Genomic DNA, 15,335 nt, shown 5'->3' with positions numbered 1-15,335 from the left:
TCCCTGGTTCGACAGTGACCGCTGGACAAGACATAGGCGGGCAACAGCAGAACGGGTCATTACACAACGTGCCAAATGATTCGGTTCTACTTGCACGCCGATTGTTTACGGAGGGTTCGATCAATTGGGCACTCAGCTCTTTTGAACCAATGAAATCTCCAGGTCCGGATGGTATTCTACCCATTTTCTTACAAAAACGGACGTGGTGTTATAATGTGCGAGCTCATCAACCTCTTTCGTGCCAGTTTAACTTTGGTTCATACCTAAGGCTGGCAAAAAAGACAAAACCATGCCTAAGGCTTTCAGACCGATAAGTCTGACTTCAACGCTTCTTTAGCTGATGGAGAAAATCACGGATAACTATATCCGCAATGAGTTTTTAAAAAACTCTCCGACATGTAAATCAACGTACATACCAACACGGTAAATCTACGGAAACCGCACTGCACAGCTTAGTGACGATAATTGAGAAATCGCTCAAATATCAAGAGACAGCACTTTGTGCTTTTCTTGATATTGAAGGCGCTTCGATAACACGTCCTTCGCGTCAATTAATACGGCTCTCTGTCAAAAGAGAATCGACCACACTACAATGAGCTGGATTCAAGCAATGCTCTCGAGCAGAGAAATTACAGCATCATTGGGAGGTACGTCGGCCACGATTTCGGTGATCAAACGATGTCCACAGGGAGGAGTTCTCTTTCCTCTGCTCTGGTCACTGGTGGCCGACGCACTCCTTCACAAGCTATTACAGCTTGGTTATGAGACCATTGCTTACGCCGACGACGTTGTACTTATCGTCAGAGGAAAGTTTGACGCAGTATTGTTAAGTCGCTTGCAAGGAGCTCTAAACACCACCATTTTATGGTGCTCGCAAGAGGGACTTAATGTTAACCCCACCAAAACAGTCGTTATACCATTCACTAGGCGAAGGAAACATACCATTGCTCCCTCTATACTAAATGGTGTCAGACTGGGCTTCAGTAATGAAGTCAAACACCTCGGAATTCTCGATAGAAAAAACTAACTGGGCTGCCCACCTAGATTATGCTGTTAAGAAAGCAACTTCGGCTATCTGGGCATGCAGGTCATTGGTTGGCCAAACCTGGGGATTGAAACCTCAACTAGCCTTTTGGTCATATACTACTATTGCACGGCCTAGGATAACCAATGAGGTGACATCCCAAGCCAAACTAAACAAAGTTCAGCGCCTGGCCAGTCTTACAGTTACCAGTGCCATGCGTACAACACCTACTGCAGCCATGGAGGCAATGCTATGCTTACTGCCTTTGCATCTTCATGTGAAGAAGGAAGCAGAGCTCGGCGCACCACGGCTGCAAAGGAGTAAAACTATTCTCGAAGGTGACCAAATCGGCCATCTTCGCATACTTCGGGAATTCAATCTGACACCCTTAGTAACTTCAGTCTCTGACTGCATGGAAGCCAGGCCCAATATGGACGTTCCATATGAGGTGATTGAAACAGATCGCTCGATGTGGAATAATGGGTGGCCCCGATCTTTTACAGATGGTTCAAAAATGGGGGCCTGCACAGGCTCCGGAGTCTACGGACCCGGCATCAGGGAAGCTATCTCATTGGGAAAGTGGCCCACCGTTTTTCAAGCAGAAGTATGTGCAATATACATCTGTGCAACAATATGCTTGAAACGAAAGTACAGGCATCGGTATCTTCACGGACAGCCAAGCAGCACTACTGGCACTCAAGTCCACCAAATGCGTGTCCAAATTATTTTGGGAGCGCAGAACAGCATTGAGGGAGCTCTCCCGCCAAAACGTCCGAGAATACAGTCGCGCAAACTTGTTCAAATGTTTTGATGTATGTCATTGATAGATCTGTAGCGAAAAAAGTAAACCGTTCGGAATCACGCCTTCCATGGCAAACGTGCGAATGGCGAATTAAAAAAGAGTCGTTCTACGGAAATTATCCAGACGCCGTACGCTCGGGTTACCGGTTACTCGGGTTTGTTTTCAGCTATATCAACGAAGAATTCAGAAGAAATTCAGGTGGCACCCTAAAGCTTTCTGGAAATTTGTGAACTATGGTCTAGCAGCGATAAAGCTGCCTCAAACTCTACTCTAGATATATGGAGAAAGTTTAACCAGCGACAGTAACATCTCTTCGTACGGTCAAGCCCTGAACGTTTTGGGTCGGTGTAAAAATCGAGATGATCTCCATCGCCGCTACACAACTCCTCCTTGAGTCCTCCTTGAATCCCTGGCCAGATGGAATTCCGTACGCTTTCTTCACGAACCACTTCAGTTGTTTGCTTAGACCACTGTAGCTCGTATTGTAGAAGTCCCAGAGCCTCACCATACGGAGTCACACGGAGTAGAGTTGGTTTGATGGAGAATGGCAACAAGCGGTGCTAGGAAAAAAAAAACTGCTTATCAATTATCAGAGCATTGTCACCAGGGATAACTTGGCAAGTTTTACGAGAAGGTGAACCAATCTCGTGAGGGTTACTTACCGAAACCTGACAAGTGACGAGCGACGAGGAAGGGAATCAGATCACAAATGAACGCAAGGGGATCGACAAGTGGAAGCAGTTCTCTGGTGAACATCTTAATGGTGAAGTTGCAGAAGGAGGTGGAACGGAAGTTAACCTAGCAGCTAACCGGTAAGGACCGCCTACCACCAGAACTTTATAAACATGGCCGAGAAACACTGGCAACCAGCTCTACGTTTGGGTTAATGCCAAGATTTGGTGCTGTGGACGCTATTTGGCGGCAGCAAACTATCATATGAACTCGGGCGGCCCTGAAGATCAGCGCAACGGACAAAAACTTCAGCGAGTTTGTTTTCGATCCAGAGAACGGTATCACAATCAAAAGACGATTAGCATGTTATACGATTTACGATTCTCGTATAGTATTTAACGTCCAAAAACGTTGTGCAAATCTTCACACAAAATTTCGGCGAGCATTTTTTTTTGTTTGTCGGTTGATTTTAGTGTTTTTAGAGATTGCACATGTAAAATATTCTTTTGCATATAACTTGTTTTTGCATGGGTAGAAATTGATGAAAATTTGAGTAAAACTAGTTACGAAAGTAAGGTGCGAAATTTCGTCACAATCTATCAAATGGTTATCAAGATATAGGGCAAGAAGTAGGGCATTGAATGGTACTTTCGGCATGTGATAAAATTGTTCAAGAAGACCCGGACGACCCAGTGGCGAGCTGGCCGCGGAAGAAATGCGAAGACGACCGATCCCGTAAAGGCAAGGAAGGTAAGGGATTAATTCTAGCACAATCCGAACCTTTCAATTTGGGACGTTGCCAAGAAGGTCAATTCTTCCGTCTGGTTCGTCCAGCAGACAATGATGCGGGCTGGACCTCATGTCTGCAAGGTAACGAGGGCGCTTAACCGAGCCAATAAACAGAATACGGTGGCCAAATCTCGCGCCAGGAGGCTGTACTGCGAGTGGTTGGTGCCCAACAAACATTTTTGTTGAATAACAGCTTATCAAACGCTTGTTACCCGGTAATTAGCTGTACAATGGTTGAACAAGCTTCTATTCAATAAAAATGTTTGTTGGGTGTAACCGAAAAGCATAGTAATGGACGGCGAGACGAACATTAAAGCGGACGCCAAGCAAATCCCCGGCCTGGGGTTTTTCGACGGCAAGTCCAGTCTGGATGTTCCGGAAAAGTTACGGTTGAAGAAGGACATATTTGCCAAGAAGTACTTGGTGTGGCAGGCGTGCTGTGGGTGCGGCCAATTCAGCAAGTCATACATAACGACCGGCACCAGCAGCGGCCAAATATAAAAAGAGGAATGTCTCCAGAAGCGCCTGCTGCCCTTCTTCCGGTCTCACGAAGGTGACACTCTGTTTTGGCCGGATCTGGCATCGTGACATTACGCAAAACCGGTGATGGAGTAGTACGAAGCCAATGATGTTTTTGTGCTGAAAGAGGTAAATCCACTGAACTCGCCAGAACTTCGTCCAAGTGAAAAGTTCTGGGAGAGTATGAAGGTGAAGCTCCGGAAAACAGGGAATCTTCAGAAAGACCTGGATTTCTAAAAAGAGTGGATGAAAGTTGTAGTGTCTGCCTCGGTTGCCTCCGACCGAGCCCTCCGGAACACGGAACAACAACGTCCGTAAACGTCTACGTTCGTCCAAAAACTGACTCTCTGGTTTTAGAGCAAGCTTTATCATGCCATGTGCCAGTATACGTGAGTCTCATATTGACCGATTCAAGATTGCTCTCCTTGTCTCTTACCGTTCGTATGACAAATTCTCGCAACACATGCAAAGCAATTTCCGTTACACTGAAACAAATGATTTAGTTTCATTAGATTTATTTTTACGTTAATTCTTCTAACTTCGTACGTTCCCTACAAAAGTGTGCATGAAAAATTGCGGCTTCGGTAGCGGTTTCAGCTGACACAGATTGTAGCAGGGATGTGCGATCATAGCAACTATCAGGGCAATAGTTTGTTCAATTCTACATAAAAAGTATTCTTCCGTCATTATGGTTTTCTAACTGAGATCTTTGGCGGAATCCTTTGTTGACGAATACCACCCAGGTTATCAAGAGAGTCGCTCCCCGGCATGTTGATACACTATTTACTCGGTGATAGATCCCAGATAAGTTCCGTGAAAACAATCTGTACTCTTCATCATTCGCTGAATTTTAAGACGGCGTACGATTCGGTTGTCTACCTATGGCAGATAGTCATGAACAAAGTTTTTTTCCGATGAAATTTGTTAGGCCGGTTCGATTGACGGCTGGAGAAATCACAGCATACGCTTTCAAAGTTACTATTCAATAATGCTGTTCAAGGTTAAGTACAAACAGCAGATACGGCAGCAGAAAAAATGGATGGCCCGCGCAAAAACGCAAATTGAATTTGAAAAATATTATACTACAGGTAGGTAATCGAAACGCGAACAAGTTGCACTTGTTATCATCTGTATTATCTGTTCCAAATGAATGATAAAACTGTAACAAAGCAGTTTGACGCATAGCCATTGGCTGATATCACACAATGGAGTGTGTTAATCAAAATCGCTCTTTCAAATCTATAAAGATTTGAAAACTACAATTGAGTTGTAGGTCTTTAAACATTAACGTAATAGAAAGACAACGAAAGCTTGCATATTTCTGGCATGATATCGGGAAATCTTATTTAAAGTTATGCAATATTTTGTACTATCATTGAGTTTGAGAGTCAAACAACTGTCTCTCTTTCAAAATCACGACACTGCCGACGAAGTTCGATTGCGCAATGATGGACGGCGACGAAACCTACGTCAAAACAGACTTTAACAGTGAAGCTGACTTTAACAAAGAGAGCTGACAGTGAAGGAGGAATTTCAGCACCCAGACCAGGAAGAGGAATACAAACGAAAGGTTCAGCGCATATCAGCTGACCAACGAAGTGGGCCTAAAATTTAAAAAATATGGCCGTACACAGTACATTCCTCCAGTATAAACTCCAGAAGGCAGAATTTCAGACCGACAACGTTTGAACGCTCTCAGACATCATGGAAGTCAAATTGGCGATGATTGAGATACGCCTAAAACTCACCATTGTAAAAAGCGTTCATTGCCGACGCCGGTCTCGGTTAAATCTCGCATGGCTAAAGCAACTTGCTGTTACCGAAAATTGCGTGCATCTACTCGAAGTTGTGCTAGCGGAAGAGGACAAGCTGAGCGAAACTCCTCTAAATACAACTCAAAAAGCATCAGCGGGCACCTGGCATAGAACCAGCGGAACGACTGGTGTGATGAATGAGGAAAGTGTTGCGTGAGGAGTAAAATGGCACAATGCACAATGAGAACGTGGAAAGACACGCGGTCAGAAGAAGGTGCAGCGTACCCAAATCTTTCGGGAGACAAAAAGCGCCGCCTGGAAGAGGTAGTGTATGAAAAGTTGGAGCAGTTGCATTGTTTTCAAGAAACACGAAGACTAAATTGGCCAGGAAGGATGACATTTTAGCCGAGCTTTTTAAAAAGGACCAGGAAAATCTGGCCATTTGTCTAGTCCGGCTAGCTGTAGAGTGGTAGCGGTAGAGTGATATAATGGGATAATCTGTTCTATTTACAAAAAAATGCTGCAAGCCAAACTGTAAGAACTATCATGCGACGCCACCTACAAAATGCTATCCCAAATCATGCCAACCGATTTGTGTGGATTTGTTAAGTCAACTTCGGACCACGACCACGACGGACCAAATCTTTAGACTGAAGCTAATGCTCCAAAAAGTCCGTGAATACAGAGTTTCCACGCATCATTTGTTCGGCGATTTCAATGCTGCATATGATACCATCGGCCGCAAAGAGCTATGGCAAATCATAGACGATAATCGCTTTCCCGGAAAGCTGATCAGACCGATTTAGTCTACGAATGCTCATTATAATTGAATAAATGGAAATTGGCGTCAGCGGTCCGGTAAAGATTTTAGAAGACAATCATGAGTCTGCAGAGTCGCATATAACGTTGTTGGAGTTCGTGCACGATTTGCCAAGGTGGAAACGTGGTTGTTGTGTGGTGTCCAGCAACGTGCCAGTTACATCCTATTTCATCATCCATTTTTGTAATTTCGCAGTGATAGCAAAGGTTGCGTAAAGTTGATTGTTTTTATCGGTAGAAGCTCAGTGAAGCTTCTTATCAGGTTTATCAGCCTGGTTATCGCCAAGTGTTTTTGGAAAAATAAGAGTGATGCTGCACAATTCGATTGGATGTCATTTCGGTATTACGACTGAAATCAAAATGGCTGACACTTTTTGCATGATTCAATGATGTCAGTCGTAACTACGCGGAATATGCAGAAGGAGGATGAAAATAAATCGCGCTGCTGGCGCATGTAGAGAATGAAAAACTGGTGCTCTGACTTAATTTGTTTTAGAAAATTCCTGACATTGAGGACAGACGCTTAGAAGCTGCTCGAAAGCAAGGCTCAACGATGAAGCAATGAACCATTTCGACCGAATGCATGTTCCATTTCATCATGACGATCTCTTTTGAAGCATCATTTACACTTTTCTATCAAATATTGATGGCAAGAAGGCAAGTAACCTCGAATGGGATTGAATTGAAATGGCTTCTGTTTTCCAAGCTTCTGTTGACTAAATAAAACCAGTCGCATCATATTCGAATTGAAAGTGAGACAAACTGAAGACATTCTTGAAGACGCTGAAATGGAAAGTTAAACCTCTCCCGCCGTACTCTCCATCAGGCTTGGCATACACTTTTCGCTTCGATTTTGCTCTTTTGATTACTGCATCTTAGCCAAGCAAAATTTGAAAAAGTGATGTATGGGGCGTTCAAATCAAAGCGAAAAGTGTATGCCAAGCCTGCTCTCCATCAGTCGTTTATTCTTCCGACTACTGACTTGTTTGAGTCATTGGTGTAGGGTGGCAAAGTATTGCTTGTCATGAAAATCAGGTTTAGATCAGAATTTGTAGAGTTACTGGCACTCTCTGTTGTTTTCTCCCAAAAAATATGGAGAACATAGAATAGGCCCAAAATAGAGCACCCTATACGGTGTGATGTTTTCAAATTAAAGAACATTTCATGAAAAGTCTTGTTTGAAAATATAAAATCATTATTATTGATAGGGGATGAATTCAACAATGGAGAGCAATATCAGCTAATTACTGTAATACTTCCATCCGTTTTGTTACCGTTCATCAATTATTTGAAACAGATGATAACAAGTGCACATTTCTGTGTGCTTCGACTGCGTGTTTTGTTTTTCAAAATCAATTTGCACTGAACGGCTCTGAATTAACGATTAAAATTGACTTTACCCAGCCAATTTTAGCCGCCGAAACAAGGAAACAAAATAATCCGGCAATATTATGATGCTGGAGCCAGGCCTTGGCACACTCATTTTGATTCGATTTTGCTCGTTTGACTGAAACCCCTCATTCGAGCACAAGTTCGAAAAAGTTATGTACGGGGCACTTGCAGAGTTAAGTATTATCTGCAATATCGCTGAACTGAGTATTGCTTTAGCTTTTGTATTTACGGTGTTACAAGGTTGCTCCCACGTTGGCAGCAAAAAGAGCGTTGATTTGGCAAACCAACGGAATTGTATCATAGCAGAGGAGAACGCCCGTAAACCAAGTTGCGGGTTGTTTCGGGAGGCCAATTTTTACTGACGATATTGTCCTTAATATCAATTTCTTTGTATTGGCCACAATATCAATGTCAATTAGTGTCTTTTTTCTCGCCTTTGTAAAATATTTACTCATATAGAAAGTTAATTTTTTTGATCAAAAGTTAATACTATTTCGCCTAGTGGTTTACAGCGGAGATAGATTTTTGAACTCATGAAAACAAATAAGGACTCACCATTTACAAAAAAAATTCGAACATGATCATACTGATAAGGTAATTTCCGTTAGCATTTCCGATCGAAATTGCGATTACGTCAAGTAAACAAACCCGCTGAACCCACCGGGCGTGTATCAACCGGCCCGTTGGTATGCGTGAGTTTGAATGTCGAAAACAGCTGATCGGTGCTTGGTAGCGAAACAACCACAGCTGAGACGAGAGTGTGTGCGCAGGCTCGATACCATTACTTCGTATACGCTAAAAGCGTCCTCCGCAGTATTGGTATACGAACGTACCGTCTCGAACGTTGTGTTGGTTGGATGTTGTTAGTGGAAGCTGTCAACTGCGTATTATAAAGCCGAAAGTGTACACTGACTGACTGCGACTGGATGTGTTTACATCTCGAGAAGGAAACGGAAAGTAGTAAACGACATTTTTTTTTGCTCGGATTGATAGTGTTGTAAAGTATAGTGTTGGCGTGCGGTGTGATACAGGTGATTAGCGAACCGTTCGTCCGGTGTTGGTGTTTCATTGAACACTAATGATGAGGCGCTTTATCAATAATAATTATCTCAATGATTTGTTTACATTATGCTGCGAGTTGTACACAATGTTGTGTACAATTTTAATCTTGATTTACCTTTTGTGCTTTTTCTCGATCCAGTTGTGGCGACTCGTTTCGGCTCTATGCCACTGATGATGACTGTCCCGTCCCGTCGTCTCACACAACTATACATCAGCTTTGGGTGCAGTTGAAGTGTGTAATTTTTGCAGTAAACACCGATCATATTTTTTACCATAATTTTTTCGTACCTACAGGTTCAGGTTGGTTGATAATAGACGTAAAGCTTTATCATAATTGGCAGTGAAAAACTGGTAAGTGCGTTTAGATTAAGTACCTATAATGAAAACGTTAATTTTGGATTACTAACATAATTGCCGTGCATAAAAGTGCCTCTGTAGATTAAGCTTTGGGATAGTAAGTACTCCCTTAGGTAATAATTGGTACCTAATATGCTACCAGTTGAATTGTAAATTTAAGTTGAATGCGTTCTATAAGGACGAATATTTCTCTTTTTCGATGAGATATTTAAATAAGATGGATATTTTTAGAATTTCTTTGAGTTAATCGAGTCGAGAGTTCTATGGGCATAGCATAAATTTATTCTGCTTATCGTAGGTATATGCTGATCTAATCGATTCAGTAGTCGATGTCGACGTAGGCAGCTACCTATCTGCTGGTGTGACAGTGAAGTTTGGGTGTTTGAATGTGTAAACTCTGTGTGAATTAATGGTTGCGAGTGTGAAATGGAAGGGAACGGTGCATTGAGTGGGGAAGAAAAAGTGACATTTCATTTTTATTTCACAGAATGGTTGCGACAGGTTTCCGAAGTCTGAGAAACATATTAACCGGAATAACAAGTCAGTAGTAGGCCGTACGAATGAAACAGTTTGCTTTGCTTCCTTCGTGTAAACCTTCAAAAAATCTAAAACTGCGAACGTCACAAAAAAATGAAAGGTTTTAAGTGCAAAAATTGGTCATTTCTCAACCATTTCGAAAGATATTTATATCAGTTGGTCAGAATTCTTTTTACGAATTAAACAAAACAATAAAGACTATTTATTATTCCAAATTTACTATTGGAAAATTTCATAAACGCCAAGCTTTGTCAAAATTGATGAGCCTGCGAGTCGCGTGTGAGAGCACGTGTTTTTGCTTCCCAGTTCTGGGTGGACACTTGTACGATTTTATTTGTTTCTATTTCTGACAAACAGTGACTTTTTTATATCAACCCAAACGCATGTGGTGTTCTGAAGAACGTAAAACGTGACTATCCTTCAGGGCTGCAGGTTCGACAGTCAAAGTGACTTTAGCATGGGTTTATTCTCTGGCCCCTCATCACTCTTCCTTCATGCTGAGTTCTACATTATCCCGAAGACGCTTTTTATGGTTAGTATACTGGTATGAGGACCTAATTTGAACCTCAGGAGGACTCACCAGTGCTAACTATAACGAGGCGAAACAGGTTTGGTATAGTAGGACATGCATCGAAGCATGGGTAAAACCCTCAACACATAAGCACGCATAAAAAGAAATATAAGCTTATCGTTTACTCAATAACGATAAAGCACAGAAATGCAGTGCAGAATACAGCATACACCCGGGCAACATTACAATAGATCAATAATGTTGTGGTCAAAGTGATAAGCCCATACAAAAAAAGGGGGTAAGATTTGAAGAACAACAATTAAATAGTAATAATCTTGAAGAGTAAAAATTGACGGGCAAAATTGCCCGTATAAATTGAAGAGCGGCCACACAAAATACAATATTGTGTGAAGAGTGGTAACACTATCTGATAGGAAGGGTGCGACGGTGATGTAAAGGTCTCACACATGACCGGTTGCCATAGAACTCAATACATTGTTGGCCTGTGTTTCGAAATTTCCCAGTTACATGGGGTCGTTTCCGGTGTAGTGCAGTCTTTACACCTCTCACGCCCTTCACACTACTTCAATTACTGATATGTTTACTCCCTTTCCGAAAAAATCGAATAGTGTCAATTAAAGAGCAAAAATTCAGAAGTACACGTTGAATAAAAATAAAGGGCAAGGAGTATAGATTGAAGAATTAGAATAGAAATTGTGGGCAAAGAGTAAATATTTAAATATCAAAAATTAAAATTAAATTTTTAATGGAAAGCAGTTAAAACAGCCATGAACAGCGCAGCGGAGAACGTCTTAATGCGTGTGGTACCGAATTGGACTTAATAAATGGGTTTTGACGAGGAGCCCCAGGAGATATTGTAAGAGGAGAACGCAGCGCCGGTACTAATACTGTGTACATGTCACCCGTCGGAATGTGATGCAGAAGCGGAGGCAGAAAGATGACCCTTGACAAGAAGAAGAAGCAGACAAGTGGAACAGCTGTTCAACTCAATTGATTTTTAAGATTTGGGATACGGAACCAGTACCAGAGGAGCAGAAAGACGGGGTTGGCTACTCGATTACCAAGAAAGGTGATAACTGCTGAGCGATCACTATCCTAAAGTACTTTCCCAAGTCATCTTCCATCGACTGTCGCCAATAGCCAATAAATTTGTGGGAAGCTATCAGGCTGCTTTCATGGAGGGTCTCTCTACAACGGACCCAATCTTTAGCCTGCGGTAGACCCTCCAGAATTGCCACAAATTCCGAGCCCCACCTGTAGTTTGATTTCAAAGCTGCATATGATCGTGTAAAGCGGGTAGCGATGAGAGCTATTGGAAATTTCTGAACGAAAACGGCTTTTCCCGAAAGCTGACAAAACTTACCATGGATATGGTGGATGAAATTCAATGCTGTGTGAGAATTTCTGGCGGATTGTCGGGCGTCTACATCGTCGTGTCAGCCATGAGGCATGTAGGCATGAAATAGAGCGTACAGTGGTTCACAGCCGCATTTTCCAACAATTGCTATCCCTACCACCTCGTGGTACCAGCCGGGATACGAGTAACTTTGGTAGAGATCGGGTAACCAATTCTGGTGGAAGCCAAGGTCGTATGGTGACCGGGAACGAGAGTTCTTTCGAGCTTCGTTAATCCTCTGGCGAAACAGGGGTTGATGTCGCAGGCCTTGCAAGCTGCCACAACGAAAAACTATTAAGCAGTAATTGAGGAACAAAGAAATTCGGACTGGAACAATCGGAATAGACCCATGGGACGAAAAAAGACTATGGATTGGAAACTCGGGACATGGAACTGCCCGAACGTTCAGAGATGGATATACCATCTACCAGAGCTGCGGCAACTCACTCGAGCTGGATGCTGGGTACAGGGCGAGATGCGGAAACTTGTGATTGACCAATCAATGCTCGAATGTGCAGGTTGAGGATCAAGAGTCGGTTCTTCAACATAAGCATCAGCAACGTGCCACAACCCTCACCTCAGAACTACCGATGATGACAAGGAGGAATTGTACGCGCAGTTGGAGCGTGAATACGACCGCTGCCCAATACATGATCAAGATCGTCACCGGGGATTTCAACGCTTTGGTTGGCTAGGAGGAGGAACACAAACCGGTGATTAGAGGGTTCAGCGCAAACCCCCTGACCAACGAAATGGGCCTAAGACTAGTCGACTTTGCAGCTTCCAAGAACATGACCGTTTGTAGTACCTTCTTCTGGCATAGATTGCTATGCAATGCCCAAATGTCCATAGACACAGGCACACCTGGAGGTCACCAAATCGGACAGAATTACAGATAGACCACGTTTTGATCGACTGTCGGCACTTCTCAGGCATCATTGACGTTAGATCCTATCGAAGCGCTAACCTTGTCTCAGAACGCTGCCTGATTATGGAATAACATTCGGTAGCGAGCGCTACCAGTAAAGTGCTACCAGTAAGAGCAGGAATGTTCAGAGTTAGAGCGGCTGCATCGTTCTCACGAGATGACGCGAAAGTTCTATCAGGAACTGAACGGATTCCGCAAAAGCTTTGTGCCACGAGCTGAAATGTTTCGGGATAAGAATGGCACTGTTTTGACGGACGATCGTGAGGTGACTGAAAGGTGGAAGCAGCACTTCGTTAAACACTTGGATGGCGCCCAAGCGGAGAACCATGGTGACAAGAACAAGTCAGCTGGGAAAGATGGCATCGGAGTGGAGGTTATTAAAATGGTACCATACAAGCTGGCCGTTTGTATGTACCGGCTAATTGTTATAATTTGTGACACGGAGCAGCTACTGGAGGAGTGGAAAGTTGGCGGCAAGTTGGACTGTGAACTATCGAGCGATCACCGTTCTCAATCGCGCATATAAAGTGCTGTTCCAAATCATTTTCCGTCGACTATCACCAATTGCTGGAGAATTTGTGGGAACTTCAAGCCGGCTCCGTCGAAGGTCGGTCTGCAATGTATCAAATATTTACACCTCGGCAGATCCTCCTAAAGGGCTGTATTCAACAGAGTTCCCACGCACCATTTGTTTGTTGACTTCAAAGCCGCACATGATACCATCAACCGGAAAGCGCTATGGAAAATTATGGACGAGATCAGCTTTGAGCTTTCCCAGGATGCCCATCAAACTCACCCCTGTATTTATTCTGTATTTCGAACGAATCTTTATTTCGTTTCGATCGAACGAGATGTTTTGCCCATTTGATTTTGCTGGCGAAAATTTCGTTCGAAAAAACTTTAGTTCGAAAGACCAATCCGTTCGAAATATAGAATAGCGGAGACTGATTTAATCTACAATGAATCGTACACAGTACTGTGTTCGGATTTCGGGTAGATTCTCAAGTTCATTCGAATTACACAGAGGGCTTCGTCAAGGCGATGGTCTCTCACGCTACAAGGTGCTATGAACCGAGCGGATATCGACACACGGGCACGATCTTCAACAAATCTAGCCAATTCGTCTTCTTTGCCGATGAAATGGATATTATCGGCAGAACATCTGTGGCGGTGGCTAAACAGTACACTAGGCTAAAACGCGAAGCAGAAAAGATTGGGTTAAAGGCAAATACGTCTAAAACAAAGTACATGCTGGCCAGCGGAACCGAGGCCGACCGACGCCGCTTTGGGAGTCGTATATGATGACGGCGTGAGTTTGGGGTATATCTATTTTGGCTCACTGGTAACGGCCGTGAGATTCGGAGGCGTATTATCAGCGGAAGTTGTGCTTACTATGAACTTCACAAACAATTGCGGTCGAGCAGGCTAAGTCTCCGTACAAAGTGCACCCTGTACAAGACGCTTATTAGACCGATTGTTCTCTACGGGCATGAAAGCGGCGTACAAGCGGAGGATGAACCATGAACTCGCACGGCTCTATGGCGAATCCAGTATCGAAAAGGTGGCTAAAGCTGGACGAATACGATGGGTAGGGCATGTTGCAAGAATGCCGGACAACTACCCTGCAAAGATGGCCAGCGGTACAGCAAGGCACATGGTTAGATCAGGTGGCGAAGAGCACGCGCTGTCCAAGGAATTGGAGAGTGGTAGTCCACAACCGAGTAAATTGAAAAAACTTTGTTCATGAGGTTTTGTCTTGGGATGGCAAGCCAAGTAAGTGAAGGAATAAGATCAATGTTATTGAGTATAAGCAGTTGAAACCTTGTTACTGACATAGTAATTTTTTCGCGGCCTATCTCATTGTTAACTCTTGGCAGCTAATGGTGACCAATTTGTCTACTGGAGCGATTTTCGTGCATTCTACTCGGTACCGATACCGAAGAGGAATCAGTAAGGGTATTCCGCAAGTAACCCAACATTTGGAACTGTTGCAGCGCTCGGATCATCAGGATTTAACTGGTATAGCAGTCGTCTAGGGTACATAATAGGTTTAGGTTTTCTGTAAACAACTTTTAGGCATCTGTGTTGTATCACCTGGAGTTCTCGTAATGATGACTTACAGGTATGCCCTTAATTGGCAACCAAATATTGGAGTCGGGAGTCAATCAGTTAAAAATATAGTGTTTTGAGCGTGGTTATGGGCAAGAAGGAGGAAACCTTCCTGAAAAGCCCACACAAGGGTTCGACGTGGGCGTTCCATAGATTAATCGACAGCATGTTGTTTGCAAAGAATTCATTGAGAAGCAGAAGATCTTGCTTGATATCGAGTTGTATTGTAGTACCTACAATCATTTCCTTTGTAAAAAACAGATGTATCATCGGTAAAGAGACGCAATTTTCCACGGAGGCTCAGCTTGGCTAGTTCGTTGATGGATACCAGGAACCATATTGGCCCCAGATTACTACCTTGGGGCACACTCGTAGACACAGTTCCCAGCGAACTTTTAAAGTCTCCAACAACCACGAGCTGGGTTCCGTTTGTGAGGCAGCTTTCAATGAGTGATTTTGCGACTCCTCTAATTCCATAACACAGACAAACAGACATAACACTCGTTTTCCATTCTTCGCCCCGATTAAACCGTCATTTCAAATTTGGGCTTAGTTGGGAACGTCTCCGTTTTGATCAAACTAGCGCTTTTGAACGAAAGAAGGGATTTTACTATTTTTCGACTGTCCAACAAGTCATAAATGC

At 43.3% G+C, this 15,335-nt stretch overlaps 1 protein-coding gene across 2 annotated transcripts in view; it reads left to right on the top strand.

Annotated features, from left to right (window-relative positions):
• Positions 1 to 8,728: 8,728 nt before the first annotated feature.
• The window catches only part of LOC128734546 (DDB1- and CUL4-associated factor 5), a 35,153-nt gene continuing 28,546 nt past the window's right edge, over positions 8,729 to 15,335 (top strand). Inside the window, exons 1-3 of one of the 2 annotated variants that reach the window (XM_053828813.1) lie at positions 8,729 to 8,802; positions 8,973 to 9,065; positions 9,128 to 9,184. The gene's annotated coding sequence lies outside the window, so the exon portion shown is untranslated. The other variant, XM_053828804.1, reaches the window with a different exon arrangement.

Source organism: Sabethes cyaneus, chromosome 1, assembly GCF_943734655.1.
Source record: "Sabethes cyaneus chromosome 1, idSabCyanKW18_F2, whole genome shotgun sequence".
Taxonomy (NCBI): Eukaryota; Metazoa; Arthropoda; class Insecta; order Diptera; family Culicidae; genus Sabethes; species Sabethes cyaneus.
Note: the sequence above shows the minus strand (reverse complement) of the source record. Positions and strands in the feature narration are given on the sequence as shown.